Raw genomic sequence first — 15,472 nt, 5'->3', positions numbered from 1 at the left:
TGTTTTCCGGGACACACTCTGAGAGCAAACGCTTCCCTCTGCACCACTGGACTTGATGTCACTGCAGCTGAGGAGATGAAGACTCTGCTTCCCACTCAGACACACCCTTCTCTTTCTCCACCAAGGGCTGGGGCGCTTCCACCCTCCAGCACAGCAGACAACGGGCTTTGAGAGTGCCTATAGATGGGGCAGCTGGCATGGGAGCAGAGATGGCTGCCTTCTTTGAGTCTTCAGTCCTCAGGGTAAGACAGGAATCATCCCAAATACCTCCCCAATCCCTCTGGGCGGAGTGCTGGCCCAGCAGCAAGAACCAGTATCTTCAAAGCACCAGCTGCCAACGGGGGAGTGTAGTAGAAATGCAACATTTTTGTTTGGCAGGATCCATCACCTGTCCTTCTGGTTAAAGTTCCACCACTCTCCCCCCAACCAACTCTCAGGGCGTCACCACAGCCCAGCCAATCAGAGCTATGTGACAGGCTTCGAGATGGGCATGTGACCAAGGCTGGGCCAAGGAACGTTAGCCCGGGGACTCAATACTATGGCTACTGAAGGAGATGTTGCTTTCTTTGCTGGTTTGCGAAACTGGCAGGAGGTAAGCCTGGAGCTACCGGGGCCATCTTGGCCACCAAATGAGAAGCACCTACCTGATCAATGAGCCAACACTGGGCAGAAAGTAAGTGAGCTGTGGAGAGGGACAGACCTCAGACAACATCATCTGACGACCTGGCTTCAATGCACCAGACCCTTCTGGCATTTTAAGCTATATGAAAGAATAGATTCTCTCTTTTTTTAAGCCAGTATAGATTGGGTTTATGTTATTTGGAATGGAAAGGATTATTCCCTAAAGATGTGGGTTCCTAGGCATGGCAATGTAGAGATGTTGATCGATCGATCACACAGGCACCGTCCTAACCTCATGACATGCACGCCCAGAGACTCAGGAATAAGCAAATCTGATACAGAACGAGTCTTGTTACAGTAGGGTAGCCCAGGGCATGGCTGGGGCCTAGAGAAGGGTTCATGGTCTAGATTTGGGGCAGGGAGGGTAGGAGTGATTTCTTAGGAGAAAGAAGTCTGAGAACTGGGCTGACAGCTTCATAAAATTGTTGGAGGGGGCAGGGAAGTAGGGAAATAGCAATGTGTCAAGGCCCTGAAGTGAGAAGGAGCATGAAATCTGAGAAACTGAAGTGGTGAAGAGTATGAGACGGGGGGGGGGTGAAGTCAGCAAGGCCCTTGTAAACCATGGTGACGAGTCTGGATTTGATTCTATGAACACAGGGAGTGATGTGATCAGATTAGTACCACACATGTCATGGCTTTGACTTCCATAATTGGAACTACTGAGTTTAAATTTTAGATTATGACTAATGTAGGCTATCCATCTAGATAAAAGATTTCCAGGATATTTAAAAATCACAGATGTGGACTCTTTCTGTGTAAAGCACCTGGAGTGGAACTTCTTATTTAAAAATCAACTTTAAATACAAATTACATGGAAAGAAAATGGGCTTTAAAGTTCGGGTTCAAGTCTCAGCCCTGCATTTTGTCTGTCAGTGTGAATTCATCTACCTAACCCAGTAACATGGGTATACCTACCCTCTCAGGGTTGTTGCACGGATGCAGTGGAAACAGGATATGTTTGTGTACGAGAGAAAGTCTACCAGTGCCTTAAGATACAGCAACAAAAACTTTCAGTCTAAGCCCACTGCACTGTTGCACTATGAACAGAAGTTAGCTTGTACCCAGACAACAGTCCTCACAAAACAGCCTAGCTTTAGGAGAAAACACGTAGGCAGACCCATTTTGTTTTTGGTTATGTGAATTCTAAACTTAGAACGTGAAGAAGCTCTTTAGAACTCTACCTCCTATCTAGTGAAGGTTTCTTTGTATAATAATAATAATGTTAGAAAGTAAACAAGTAAGAACCAGGTCCACATGTGACACTTAAAATAAGCCCTAGAATTCAGGCCTTTTCAAGGAAGACCTACATAAAATATGATCAGAAATAAAGTGTTGTAGTTAAAACCATGGAATGCCATGGGGAAAGTCCACCGAGGCTGAGGGTGGGGTTTGGTCCGTCACTGGGATGAGAGGACTGTTTCTGCCAATGGACAGAAGGCACCACTGAACCCACAACTGGTGGGCCTAAGAGGCCGAGAAGGGCGTTTCTTCTGATCATCTTCTTCTACTTCCTGACCTGACTGGCTCCCTTCTGTACCCAGACCCCAAAGCCAGCGCTTCCTAATTAGTGTGGTAGTTGCTCACGCCGCACCACCACTGCGCTTTGACAGGTCTTGCCTTCTGACCTGGTTTCGACTCCAGACGTAGAGGGGCTTAGGAACCATCCTGAATCCCTGGCTGCAGAACCACAATCTCTGGAGTCTACACAGGATCAGGGCTTTGCACACCGTCCTCTGTGAGCATCCCACCAACCATCCTTGTCTCTGATCTGACCTATAACTCCCAGCGTTGGCCCCCACCCCCAGCTCTATAGGATCAAAAGAGTGACTCAGGGTCAAGACGAAAGTAGCTGACATGTGGGTGGAAATGTTTGCTACTGCCTATGAATTCATCCACAATCATTCAAGGGTCTCCCCAAGAGGAGAAACTGCACCTTGGCAGCTATAGAGGTCTAAGCTCACCTTTCATTTCCATGGTGCCAAGCCAGCCTCCATGTTGGCACGGGGTCCAGACTGCCAAAGACCCAGCGTAACAGAATTTCCAGGAGAAAACAGACTTAACACACAAAGTCTACGGCTAAGGTGTCAAAGCACCGAAACCTGCTCTGAGAACCAGTTTCTTTCACGTCTCGAGCAGAACCGAGAAAGGTACTGCACAGTAGATTTGTGTCATCCATGTTATTTACAGCAGAACATTAAAAATATGCAGACACCAATGCTATCAGAGCTGCAAAAAGGACACCAGAGTTTCCCAAAGTATGGCTGTTTCTCCACCCCTGTGGATGTCAGAACACATTACAACCCTGAAGAGGCCGTACGGCTGGATTTACAGCCATGTTACCACGGAAAAAGCTAAACACGCTTTTTTAAGGAAAGAGGGGGAGTTCCTCTCAAGGGTCGGCTTTTAAATGAATGCACCATTTCTTCTCTTCCAGAACTGGGCTGCAATCTCTGGAATGTATCCCAGGGCCGTGGTTTGGAATGAGTGTCTAACAGGAAATTCTGGGCAGTCTATGCATACATTACATTCCTTTCCCAGCCTGAACGAGAGTCGTCAACAAACACAACTTTCCTCTGTTGGAATAAAATGGGAGGTGTGGGGGTGGGGAGAGGCCAGGGCGCAGACCGCCCAGAGTTCAAAAGCAGATGTGGCTGCTGAGAATTCAAACATCTCTCGCTCCTAGAAAAAGGACTTAAGTCACTTTTTGAGCTGTTCCATCAGTCCCGACTCTATGTGCAAAGGATCGATTTGCCCAGGGAATTACACTCGCCACTCTCTGAAAGAAACGTACCTGTGGACGCTCTTTTCCCCACTGCAGCCTGGAATTGGCAGTGGTTCCTCTAGCAGTGAGAAATCAAGGCGGGGGGCCGGCAAGGGCTGATGGCTAAGAACTGGGCAGAAGAAACCCTGATCTCATCCTCCAGAGATGGGAGGCTGTGCTTCCCCTGTTCACAGTTGGCTCCTAATAGCCCCCATTAGCTGAGCACCTTGTCTGTGTGAGCCCCTGACACAGCTCACCTGTGGCCTTCACGATGTGCAGTTGCCCATACCATCACCCCACTTTCCGATGAGAAAATCAAGGCTCAGAGTTCATACGAGTGTGCAGGGAGCATTCTGGGGTTCAAAGCCGGAGCAGCTGGCTGTAGGGCTCCTGGTCTCCCCACCCGCTTCCCTGTCTCTCCCCAGCACTTGATGGATTTGGTTTTATTTCCAGGGAGAAGCTCTAAATGTGAGGCCTTGGACTGCCTGCCTTCACTCCAAACACCGTACTCTGAAAAGCCCAAGATGAACCTATAACACTCCCAGCAGCCCTATTAGACGAAGCCAGACACAGAGGATGTGCCACTGACCCGTGAATGTCTCCAGGCCATCAAACTGTGACAGCTTCCCAGGAAGGCCCCTCGGCTGGGAATGTCTTTCCTGGCCTCAGTCCTTCCCCAAACCCCTATGCCCACGTGACGCAGATCCTGTCACAGGGCTGGAGATACACCGGGTCTGTGTGGGTCTAGAATATGAACTCTTAACCGTCACTGTACAGAGTCTGTTTTTCACACTGAAAGCCAAAATCAGTAGCGGAACAAAGGATTTAAACAGATAACACACTTATCTCGAGGAAGCAAAAGTTGACATTTAACAGTAATCAAATCAATGAAATGTTTAAACAACAAGGCCCAGTTGTGGAGCTAATAAATGAGCAGAAATGATAAAAATAAAAACAGACAGCCAATGGTGGTAAGGTTCTGACGGCCTGGGCCCATTTACTCACACATTGCTGGTAACTCCATTATCTGGAACAAGCCATGTGAAAAGCAGGTGAGTGATGTGTCAAAGACCGTGCTGCACTCACACCAGCGGCCTGAGCACCCAGCAGAGCAGGGATGCTTAATTAAATCAGCGCACAGCAACTGGAGCGAACATTGTGCAGCCACAAGAAGTGACCATCATGAAGACGCGTGGGGAGGCACATGTGGTCCGTGTCAGACAAGGCATCTCAGACGCTGCGCTATGCAGTGCTTGTGACTTTGTCTTTAGCTTCTGGACAAGCTGGGGCAGGCAGGCTCCAGAAGGTTCCAAGCAGGTACCTGCCTGGAACACATGTTGTTCATGTCTGAGTTCCTAAGCCTAGGAATACGTTGGTGCAAAACAGGCCTGTCGTGATGGATGTTTACTGAAGGAGTGAATGTGTGAAAGGTAACAGAACAATGAAAATGACTGATTTATTAAGGAACAGCTCCTGAGATTCTGTGGGAGCGCGCTCAGCCCTGCAGCACGCCTTTCCTAGGAAGTGCTCTTACCCACAACAAGCCTCCCTCCTCCAAGCAGTTTCAATCTATGCCACCTACACAAGGCCAAAGAAGCCAACACACAGCTCCCGGCTGTGTTTAGTAAAGGTCACAACTCCTGCTTCCTATAAAATAAATAGTGCATATTTTCTGAAATCAGAGAGATTATATGAAATTCACCAGCGGAGAAGGAAATGGCAACCCACTCCAGTACGCTTGACTGGAAAATTCCATGGACAGAAGAGCCTGGTGGGCTACAGTCCATGGGGTCACAAGGAGTTGGACACGACTGAGCAACTTCACTCTAAGTAAGCACAGCAATCTCTGGATACTAGGACTAGGTTAATTATAATTTTTCTTTATACTTTTTTGTATTGCTTCTCAATTTCTATAATCTACTCATTTGTATAGTGGAAAAAACTGAGTAAATATTTAAAATGCTTATTTCTACTTAAAAAATATATATGAATGTTTTTACATTTCATGAGATATCCTTCTATAACCTTAAGTTTGATTGGTTGTATTGGATTCCACTGTATGGATGTGCACTGTGCCATAATTAAACTAACAGGATATTTATGTTGTTTCCTTCAAAAATGTGTCATAATAAATGCTGCAGTTTGTTTGCAACAGCAATGCTGGGAACAATCTAGTTGTTTATCAATGTGGGACAAAATATAATACATCCCAGATGTGCAATGTTACACAGCTGTCAAGGAGAAGGCTGCAGTTCTATGTGCAGTGATAACAGCTAACACTTATCTTATGTAAGATGCACCAGGCGGTGTTCCATGCACACTATATATATCTTGACTCACTCAATCCTTTCAGTAATCTTAGGAGGTAAGGACTATTATTATGTTCATTTTATAGATGAGGCCCAGAGAAGTTAAGAAACTTGCTCAAGATGACATAGCTAGTAAGTATTAGGCTTTATTCAAACCCAACTGGTCTGGGCTCTTAACCTACGTACTATACAGCCTACTGATAATGAAGCACATTCTGGGATACAGTAAATAAGAGAAGCAAGGTACACTGAAACATACAGTGTGCTGCCATCAACCTTCAAATACAAAATCAAATAAATTAACAAAATAAAAAGCACAAGCATGTGCATATTCTCATAGATGGAAAGAGTGTCTCTAGAAGGATTTACTAATGTAAGTAACTGGTTGCCCCATGGGAGAGGAACGTAGAACACATCAGAAAGGAGGAAGAATTACTTTAGTATCCTTTGGATTTTGCATCATGTATTAAAATAATAATGGCATACTGTGTACCATGCATTATAATAAGTAAAAAACTAAACCATCAAAAATAATATTGCAGGGAGCATAATGCACATAATTTTATGTGCACATCTGACTTATCCCCTTAGAAGAAATTCCTAGAAGTATAATTGCTTTTCAAAGGCCAAAGTCTTTGAAAAAAAAAAGTCAAGCCTCTAGATGACTGTGGACACTCTGCCACCTACAGAGGCGGTGTTGCTGTGGGCCCACCCCTCATGGGGTGTCCACGTAGGCTGTGCAAACACCGAGACTTGAAAAGGCCTTTGCCAAGCTGAAAGGGGAAAATGGCAACCTGCTGTTGCTTTAATTTGCATTTCTCGGACTGCCATCTGAGTTCTACAATCTTCCGTATACTTTTTTTTTTTCTTCCGTATCTTTTGGGTCATTTCTATTCTTCTGAAAACTGCTTATACATTTTTTTTTTGCCTATTATTTTTATATTTTGACTTACAAAGGTTTCTTTGCCATATATGAGAGACATAATCCTTGGACTAATCTGTACACTGGAAATTTTTTCTGCTTTCAGTCTCCTACTTTGTTAAAATAGCAGTTACACAATGACCCTATACACGAGACAGCAAAAGAGACACAGATGTAAAGAACAGTCTTTTGGACTCTGTGGGAGCAGGAGAGGGTGGGATGATATGAGAGAATAGCATTGAAACATGTATATTATCATATGTGAAACAGATCACCAGTCCAGGTTTGATGCATGAGACAGGGTGCTCGGGGCTGGTGCACTGGGACGACCCTGAGGGATGGGATGGGGAGGGAGGTGGGAGGGGGGTTCAGGATGGGGAACACATGTACACCCGTGGCTGATTCATGTCAATGTATGACAAAAACCACTATAATACTGTAAAGTAATTAGCCTCCAATTAAAATAAATAAATTAATAAAATAGCAGTTACATATGTGCAGAAGTTTTAAGGAAATCAAATCTAAACATTTTTCAACTAATTCCTTCACAGCCTATTATATACTATTCACTTACATTTTCTTCTAGTTCTTCTTTAGCTTAAAGGAAATATTTTATCTGTTTGTAGTTCATTCTGGTATACAATAGGCTATACAAACCTACCTTCCCCTCAAAGACTAGTCAAATATACTAATAATATTTACTGAACAATTCATCCTTAGAAAATGATTTGGGATGATTCTGTTCTATCCTATCCCATTCCATCTGATCCCACTCCACTCCTTTGCTTGTGCCAGTAATATATAGCCTTGCTACTATAGATTTATTGTTTTATATTTAATACTACCAGTCCTCATTTATTATTTTTTCAAAAAGTTCTTGGACAGTCTAATCCTTTATGCTTCCAGATGAATGTCAGAATCACTTTATCAAGTTCTAGATTTACTCACATCAGGCTCATAAAATATACATCCACTAATTTTAGTTAATTCCATTAAAGTAATTAAAGGAAGGTTAGAATTAAAAAGTTAAAAAAATTCATTTGTTGTACCTTAGTCATAAAACTGTGCCAAGATTAAAAGTGGCTTTGCCTATTAGCTTAAAAATAGGTAGTTATAACTATGTTTTATGTAAAGTCCCATGGTAACAACCTATGGGATTAACAACAACAACAAAGAAAACACCCATGGAAGACACACACACACAGATGAGAAGGAATAAGTTCATGTCACTATTAAAACCCCAACAAAACACAAAGAAGAAAGCTAGAAAAAAGAAAAAGAGGGCCAAAAAAGTAACAAGACTGACAGAAAACAATACAAAATGTAAGACCTTCCCTATCAGTAATTACTATAAACATAAACAGATTAAACTCCCCAATCAAAAGACACAGATTGACTGAGTAGATTAAAAAAAATAAGATCCAACTATATGCTTTCTACAAGAGACTCACTTTAGATTTGAGAACACACATAGGCTGAAAGTGAAAGACTAGAAAAAAAAAAAAAAAGATAATCATTGCAAATGGTAACCAAGATAAAGGAGAGTAGTTTTACTTATACAGACAAAGTAGACTTTAAGTCAAAAACTCTCATAAGAGCAAAAAAGAACATAGTTACCTAACAGTAACAGGGTCAATTCATCAGGAAGACATAACAATTATAAATATACATACAGAAACATCAGAGCATGCAAAAATGGACAGAACTTAGGGGAGAAATAGACAGCAACACAGGAACAGTAGGAGGTTTCAATAACCCACCAGTAATGGAGAGAACATCTAGAGAAGACGAATAAAGGAACAGGGGGCTTGAACAACACTTTATTTCAAATGGACCTACCAGACATATTCAGAACATCCCATCCAGCAAGAGAACAACATATATGCTTCTCAAGTGCACATGAAACATGCTCTAGGATAGATCATGGATTAAGTCACAAAACAAGCCTTAACAAATTTAAGAAGGCTAAAATCATACCTGGTATCTTTTCTTACCACAATGGAATTAAACTGGAAATGAACAACAGAAGAAAAACTGGAAAATTCACACTTATGTGGAAATTAAACAACATACTCTTGAATGATCAACAGGTCAAAGAAGAAATTAAAAGGAATTAGAAAATATCTTGAGGCAAATAAAAATGAAAACACCACAAACCCAAACTTAGGGGATGTAGAAAAAGGAGTATGAAGAGGGAATTTTATAGTAGTAAATACCTACATTAAAAAAGAAGAAAGGTCTCAAGTAAATAACCTAACTTTACACTTCAAGAAATTAGAAAAAGAAGAACAAAGTCCAGAGTTAAAAGAAGAAAGGAGACGATAAAGATTAGAGTGCCGTCGTTCAGCTGTTTCGTCGTGTCTGACTCTCTGCACCCCATGGGCTGCAGCACACCAGGTTTCCCTGTTCTTCACCACCTCCCAGAGTTCGCTCAAACTCAAGTCCATTGAGTCGGTGATGCCGACTTAATTAGATTAGAAATAAACAAAATAGAGAACCAGGAAAACAATTTTAAAAATCAATGAAACTGAGCTGGTTCTTTGATAAGACCAACAAAATTGACAAATGTTTAGCTAGACTAAAAGAAACAGAGAGAAGACTCAAATAAGTACAATCTGTAATGAAACAGGAGACATTACAACTGAGGTCACAGAAATAAAAAGGACTATAAGAGACAATTATGAACAATTACATGCCAAGACTTCCCTGGTGGTCCACTGGTGAGGAATCCACCTGCCAACGCCGGGGTCCCTTCCTTGGTCTGGGGAGGTCCTGCACGTGGCGGAGCAGCTATGCCCATGTGTCACGACGACCGAGCCCACGCTCTGCAACCACGGAAGCCGGTGAGCCGAGCGCCTGTGCACCACACTGAGGAATCACCTCAGTGAGAAGCTCATACACCACAGCAAAGAGCAGCCCCTGCTTGTTGCAACTAAGACCGCTCATGCACAGCAAGAAAGACACAGCACAGCCAAGAATAAAACAAGTTAAAAAATTAACAATTATATGCCAGCGAGTTGGAAATATAGAGGAAAGAGACAGACTCCTAGAAACATACAACTTACCAAGAATGAGTTAAGAAGAAATAGGAAATATGAACAATCCAATAATGAATAAGGAGACTGAATCAGTTATTAAAAATCTTTCAATAAAGAAAATCCCAAGGCCAGATGGCTACAGTGGAGAATTCTACCAAACATTTAAGAAATTGTTAATGCCAATCCTTTTCAAACTTTTTCAGAAAGGTAAACAGAAGGACAGTAATACTTGAAACTCATTTTATGAGGCCAGCATTATCCTACTACCAAAGCCAGACAAAGACACCACAAGAAAAGAAAACCTCAGGCCAACAGCCCTGATGAATACAGACGTAAAAATCCTCAACAAAATACTAGCAAACCAAATTTAATAGCATATTAAAAGAATCACATGCCATGACCAAGTGAGATGTGTCCTTGGGATGCAAGGATGGTTCAACACACGAAAGTGAATCAATGTGACACACCATAACAGAGTGAAAGATAAAGATCGCATGATCATCAGCAGATACAGAAAAGACCTTTGACAAAATTCAACACTGAATCATGACAAAAATAACTTAAAAACTAGGATTAAAAGAAAAATACTTTAACATAATAAAGGCTATATAAAACATCTCACAGTTGACATCATACTAAAGGTAAACAACAGCAAGCTCTTCCTCTAAGACGTGGACCAGGCAAAGATGCCCACTCTTACCATTTCTATTCAATATAGTACTGGAAGTAGGAGCGATTGGGTAAGAAAAAGAGATCAGAAGGCATCCAAATCAGAAAGGAAGAAGTAAGATTATCTCAGCTCACAGATGACATGATTTTATAGTATAATAGAAAACTCTAAGGATTCCACAAAAGAATTATTAGAATTAATAAATGAATTCAGCAAACTTGTTGGACACAAAAGCAATGTATAAAAATCAGTTGCTTTTCCATCCACTTATAATGAACAATCCAAAAGGGAAATTAAGAAAACAATTGGATTTACAATATCATCAAAAAGAATAAAATACTTAGGAATAAACTTAACCAAGGAGGCAAAAAACTTCTACATTAGAAACTACAAAAGACTGGTGATATAAATTAGACAGAACAAAAGGTAAGATAGCCTGTATTCATGGATTAGAAGACAATACTGTTAAAATGGCCACACTATCCAAAGCAATCTACAGCATCAATATAATCCCTATCAAACTTCCAAAGGCTTTTTTGGGCAGATATATTAGAAAAAACAATCCTAGAATTCATAAGAAATCACAGAGGACTCCAAATAGTTAAAACAATTTTGAGAAAGAAGAACAAAACTGGAGGCCTCATGTTTCCTGACTTCACAACATATTAGAGATCTACAGAAGTGTTGTACTGACATAAAGACAGATACACGGACCAAATGAACAAAATAGAAAGCCCAGAAATAAGCCCATGCATACACAGTCAAATGATCTTCAACATGGGAGCCAGCCAAGACTACACAATGGAGAAAGTACAGTCTCTTCAACAAATGGTATTTCTGAAAACTAGACATCCACATGTAAAACAATATGATCGGACCTTTATATTACACCAGAGACAAAAATCAACTCAAAATGCATTAAAGATTTTAAATGTTAAGACCTAAAACTATAAAACTAGAAGAAAACAAAGGGGAAAGCTTCATAACACTGCTCTTGGCAATGATTTTTTAGATATGATACCAAAAGCACAGGTAATGAAAGCAAAAATAGATAACATTAAATTAAAAAGCTTCTGCACAGCAAAGAAGGAAACAATCAACAGAATAAAAAGGCAACCAACAGAATGGGAGAAATTATCTGCAAATCATATTTTTAGTAAGAGGTTAATATCCAAAATATATAAAGGACTCTAACTCAACAGCAAGAAACCCCAAACAATCAGATTAATAAACTGACATTTCTCTTAATACATACTGCGGCCAACAAGTATATGAAAAGATGTTCAATATCACTAATCACCAGGGAAATGCAAATTAAAACTACAGTGAGGTATCACCTTGTACGTGTAAGGATGATTATCATCAGAACAAAATAACAAGTGCTGGCGAGGGTGTGGAGAAAAGTGGAACATTTGTGCACGGTTGGTGGGAATTTAAAATGTGGCAGCAGCTGTGGAAAACAACATGGAGGTTCCTCAAAAATGAAAAATCCCATATTTTTAAAAGTATCACTACCATATGATACAATAATCTCACTTCTTGGTATTCATCGAAATGAACTGAAAACAGGATCTCAAAGAGATATTTGTACTCTCAAGTTCACTGCAGCATTATTCACACTAGCCAAGAAGTAGAAGCAACTAAATTGTCCATCAATGGATGACTGGATAAAGAAACGTGTGTGTGCATGTGTCTAATGGAATACTACTCAGTGTTAAAAAAGAAGAAAATACTGTCATATGCTATACATGAATGTACCTTGAGATCATCAGGCAAGATGAAAAAGTTCCAGAGATGTGATGTACAACAGCGTTCATACTGATAATAGAACTGTACTGTACACTTAAAAATGCATGAAGGAGTAGATTTCATGTCATGGTTTTTTTTTTTCTAACCACATTAAAAAAAAAAACAGTGGGTCTGGGAGGAAGCCACAGCTCCCGCTGATGGAAGGAACACCTCCTGTACTGTGTGAGTGCTTCATAGCTCAACCTGACATAGTCTTCCCCTCACATAGGTATCACCACCCTCATTTTAACGGCCTGCAAGCCAGGCACCTAGGCTTGGCCCAAGAATGCACAGTTAGGTACCAAGTGGGAGAAGTGTAATTTATACTCAGCTTGTTAGACTGCAAAGCCTACACCTTTCTGCCCACTGTCATTACGACCAGCATACCACAGGCTATCTCTCTCGTTCCCTCTGGCCTGTGAGTGACCCAAGTGCAGTGGTGGGGCATGTCCACTCCTGGTTCATCACCACCACAGCCTAACAGTGCAAGTATCTTCTAGGTAATGAATGCATTTGCTTCTTCTTGTGGACAAGAGCCACAATACATTGATAAAATTCCTATTTTAATTCCTAAAAACTGCTATTATTGGGTCAAACTTCTTCCAGAAGAATTACTAGTCAAAGGAGCAAACCAGTTCACCTGGAATGTGCTTCTTCTATGTTGGTTCTACAATTAAAATGTAATCATATCTATATTTGATCTCTATCCAGTCACATTAGATAGTGGTTCACACCTCAGAAAAGGGATGAAAGTGAAAGTTGCTCAGTCATGTCCGACTCTTTGAAACCCCATGGACTATACAGTCCATGGAATTCCCCAGGCCAGAATTCGGGAGTGGGTAGCCTTTCCCTTTTCCAGGGGATCTTCCCAACCCTTTTCATATTGTTCACAGTGTTCTCAAGGCAAGAATACTGAAACGTTGGCCATTCCCTTCTTCAGTGGACCCCACTTTCTCAGAACTCTCCGCCATGACCCGTCTGTCTTGGGTGGCCCTACAGGGCATGGCTCATAGTTTCATTGAGCTAGTCAAGGCTGTGGTCCATGTGATCAGGTTGGTTAGTTTTTTGTGACTGTGGTTTTCATTCTGTCTGCCCTCTGATGGAGAAGGATAAGGCTTATAGAAGCTTCCTGATGGGAGAGACTGACTGAGGGGAAAACTGGGTCTTGTTCTGATGGGCAGGGCCATGTTCAGTAAATCTTTAATCTGATTTTCTGTTGATGGGCGGGGCTGTGTTCCCTCCCTGTTGCTTGTTCAGTTCAGTTCAGTCATTCAGTCTGTCCGACTCTTTGCGACCCCATGGGCTGCAGCACGCCAGGCCTCCCTGTCCTCTCTTCTTTTCACAGCTATTTGTAAGGCCTCCTCAGACAGCCATTTGCTTTTTTGCATTTCTTTTTCTTGGAGATGGTCTTGCTCCCTGTCTCCTGTACAATGTCACGAACCTCCGACCATAGTTCATCAGGCACTCTGTCTATCAGATCTAGTCCCGTAAATCTATTTCTCACTTCCATTGTATAATCGTTAGGGATCTGATTTAGGTCATACCTGAATGGTCTAGTGGTTTTTCCCACTTTCTTCAATTTAAGTCTGAATTTGGCAATAAGGAGTTCATGATCTGTGCCACAGTTAGCTCCCAGTCTTGTTTTTGCTGACTGTATAGAGCTTCTCCATCTTTGGCTGTAAAGAATATAATCAATCTGATTTCGGTCTTGACCATCTGGTGATGTCCATGTGTAGAGTCTTCTCTTGTGTTGTTGGAAGAGGGCATTTGCTATGACCAGTGTGTTCTCTTGGCAAAACTCTATTAGCCTTTGTCCTGCTTCATTCTGTACTCCAAGGCCAAATTTGCCTTTGAGTTACTCCAGGTGTTTCTTGACTTCCTACTTTTGCATCCCAGTCCCCCATAATGGAAAGGACGTCTTTTTTGGAGTTAGTTCTAAAAGATCTTGTAGGTCTTCATAGAACTGTTCAATTTCAGCTTCTTCAGCACTACTGGTCAGGGCATAGACTTGGATTACCATGATATTGAATGGTTTGCCTTGGAAATGAACAGAGATCATTCTGTCATTTTTGAGACTGCATCCAAGTCCTGCATTTCAGACCTCTTTGTTGACCATGATGGCTACTCCATTTCTTCTAAGGTATTCTTGCCCACAGTAGTAGATAGAATGGTCATCTGAGTTAAATTCACCCATTCCAGTCCATTTGAGTTCACTGATTCCTAAAATGTTGACGTTCACTCTTGCCATCTCCTGTATGATTACTTCCAATTTGCCTTGATTCATGGATCTAATGTTCCAGGTTCCTATGCAATATTGCTCTTTACAGCATCGGACCTTGCTTCCATCACCAGTCACATCCACAACTGGGTGGTGATTTTGCTTTGGCACCGTCTTTTCATTCTTTCTGGAGTTATTTCTTCACTGATCTCCAGTAGCATATTGGGCACCTACCGACCTGGGGAGTTCATCTTTCAGTTTCCTATCTTTTTGCCTTTTCATACTGTTCATGGGGTTCTCAAGGCAAGAATATGAAGTGGTTTGCCATTCCCTTCTCCAGTGGACCATGTTTTGTCAGAACTTTCCACCATGACCCTTCCGTCTTGGGTGGCCCTACATGGCATGGCTCATAGTTTCATTGAGTTTGGCCTCATTTGACCTGAGGCCAAACTGTGGTGGAGGTAATGAAGATAATGGCAACCACCTTCAAAAGGTCCCCTGCACGCACTGCCACACTCAGTGCCCCCAACCCTGCAGCAGGCCACCGCCGACCCATGTCTCTGCTGGAGACTCCTGGGCATGTCTGGGTCAGTTTCTTGTGGGGTCACTGGTCCTTTCTCTTGGCTCCTGGTGCGCACAAGGTTTTGTTTGTGCCCTCCAAGAGTCTGTTTCCCCAGTCCTCTGTAAGTTCTAGTGGTTCTATGGTGGGGTTAATGGGGACCTCCTCCAAGAAGGCTTACGCCATACCCAGGTCTGCTGCACCCAGAGCCCCGGCGGCAGGCCGTGGCTGACCCGTACCTCCACAGGAGACACTCAGACACGGTTTTGGCTCAGTATCTGTGGGTTGGGCGTGCGTTTTGTGCCCTTCCCAGAGCTGAGCAGCTCCGGAGACCAGGTGTTTAGTGAGCCCACCATCCCGGGGGGACCATGTGTCTTAATCACCTCCCCGGTCCTGGCTACTCGGTTTTCTGGCTGTGCACTGTCTCAGGTATGCTGTGTATGTCTCCTCTGGAGAAATGATCTCAGGCTGTGACCCTATGGAGGGTGTCAACCATCCAGGATCTCAAGAAGACAGGGTTAGCAGC

At 42.3% G+C, this 15,472-nt stretch overlaps 1 protein-coding gene and 1 long non-coding RNA gene across 3 annotated transcripts in view; one reads left to right on the top strand and one right to left on the bottom strand.

Moving 5' to 3' along the window:
- Positions 1 to 15,472, bottom strand: part of CTDSPL (CTD small phosphatase like) — a 120,104-nt gene that overhangs the window by 36,599 nt on the left and 68,033 nt on the right. The window lies entirely within an intron of this gene.
- On the top strand, positions 502 to 5,600 carry LOC139031201 (uncharacterized). Of its 2 annotated transcripts, none has more exons than XR_011483594.1 (2): positions 502 to 592; positions 3,896 to 5,600. It is a non-coding gene; the product is annotated as an uncharacterized lncRNA (long non-coding RNA). The 2 variants fall into 2 exon arrangements; XR_011483593.1 differs by having other exon boundaries at positions 502 to 673.

The sequence above is a fragment of the Odocoileus virginianus genome, chromosome 26 (genome assembly GCF_023699985.2).
Source record: "Odocoileus virginianus isolate 20LAN1187 ecotype Illinois chromosome 26, Ovbor_1.2, whole genome shotgun sequence".
Classification (NCBI taxonomy): domain Eukaryota; kingdom Metazoa; phylum Chordata; class Mammalia; order Artiodactyla; family Cervidae; genus Odocoileus; species Odocoileus virginianus.
The sequence above is the reverse complement of the archived record's forward strand: the minus strand, read 5'-3'. Positions and strand labels throughout refer to the sequence as shown.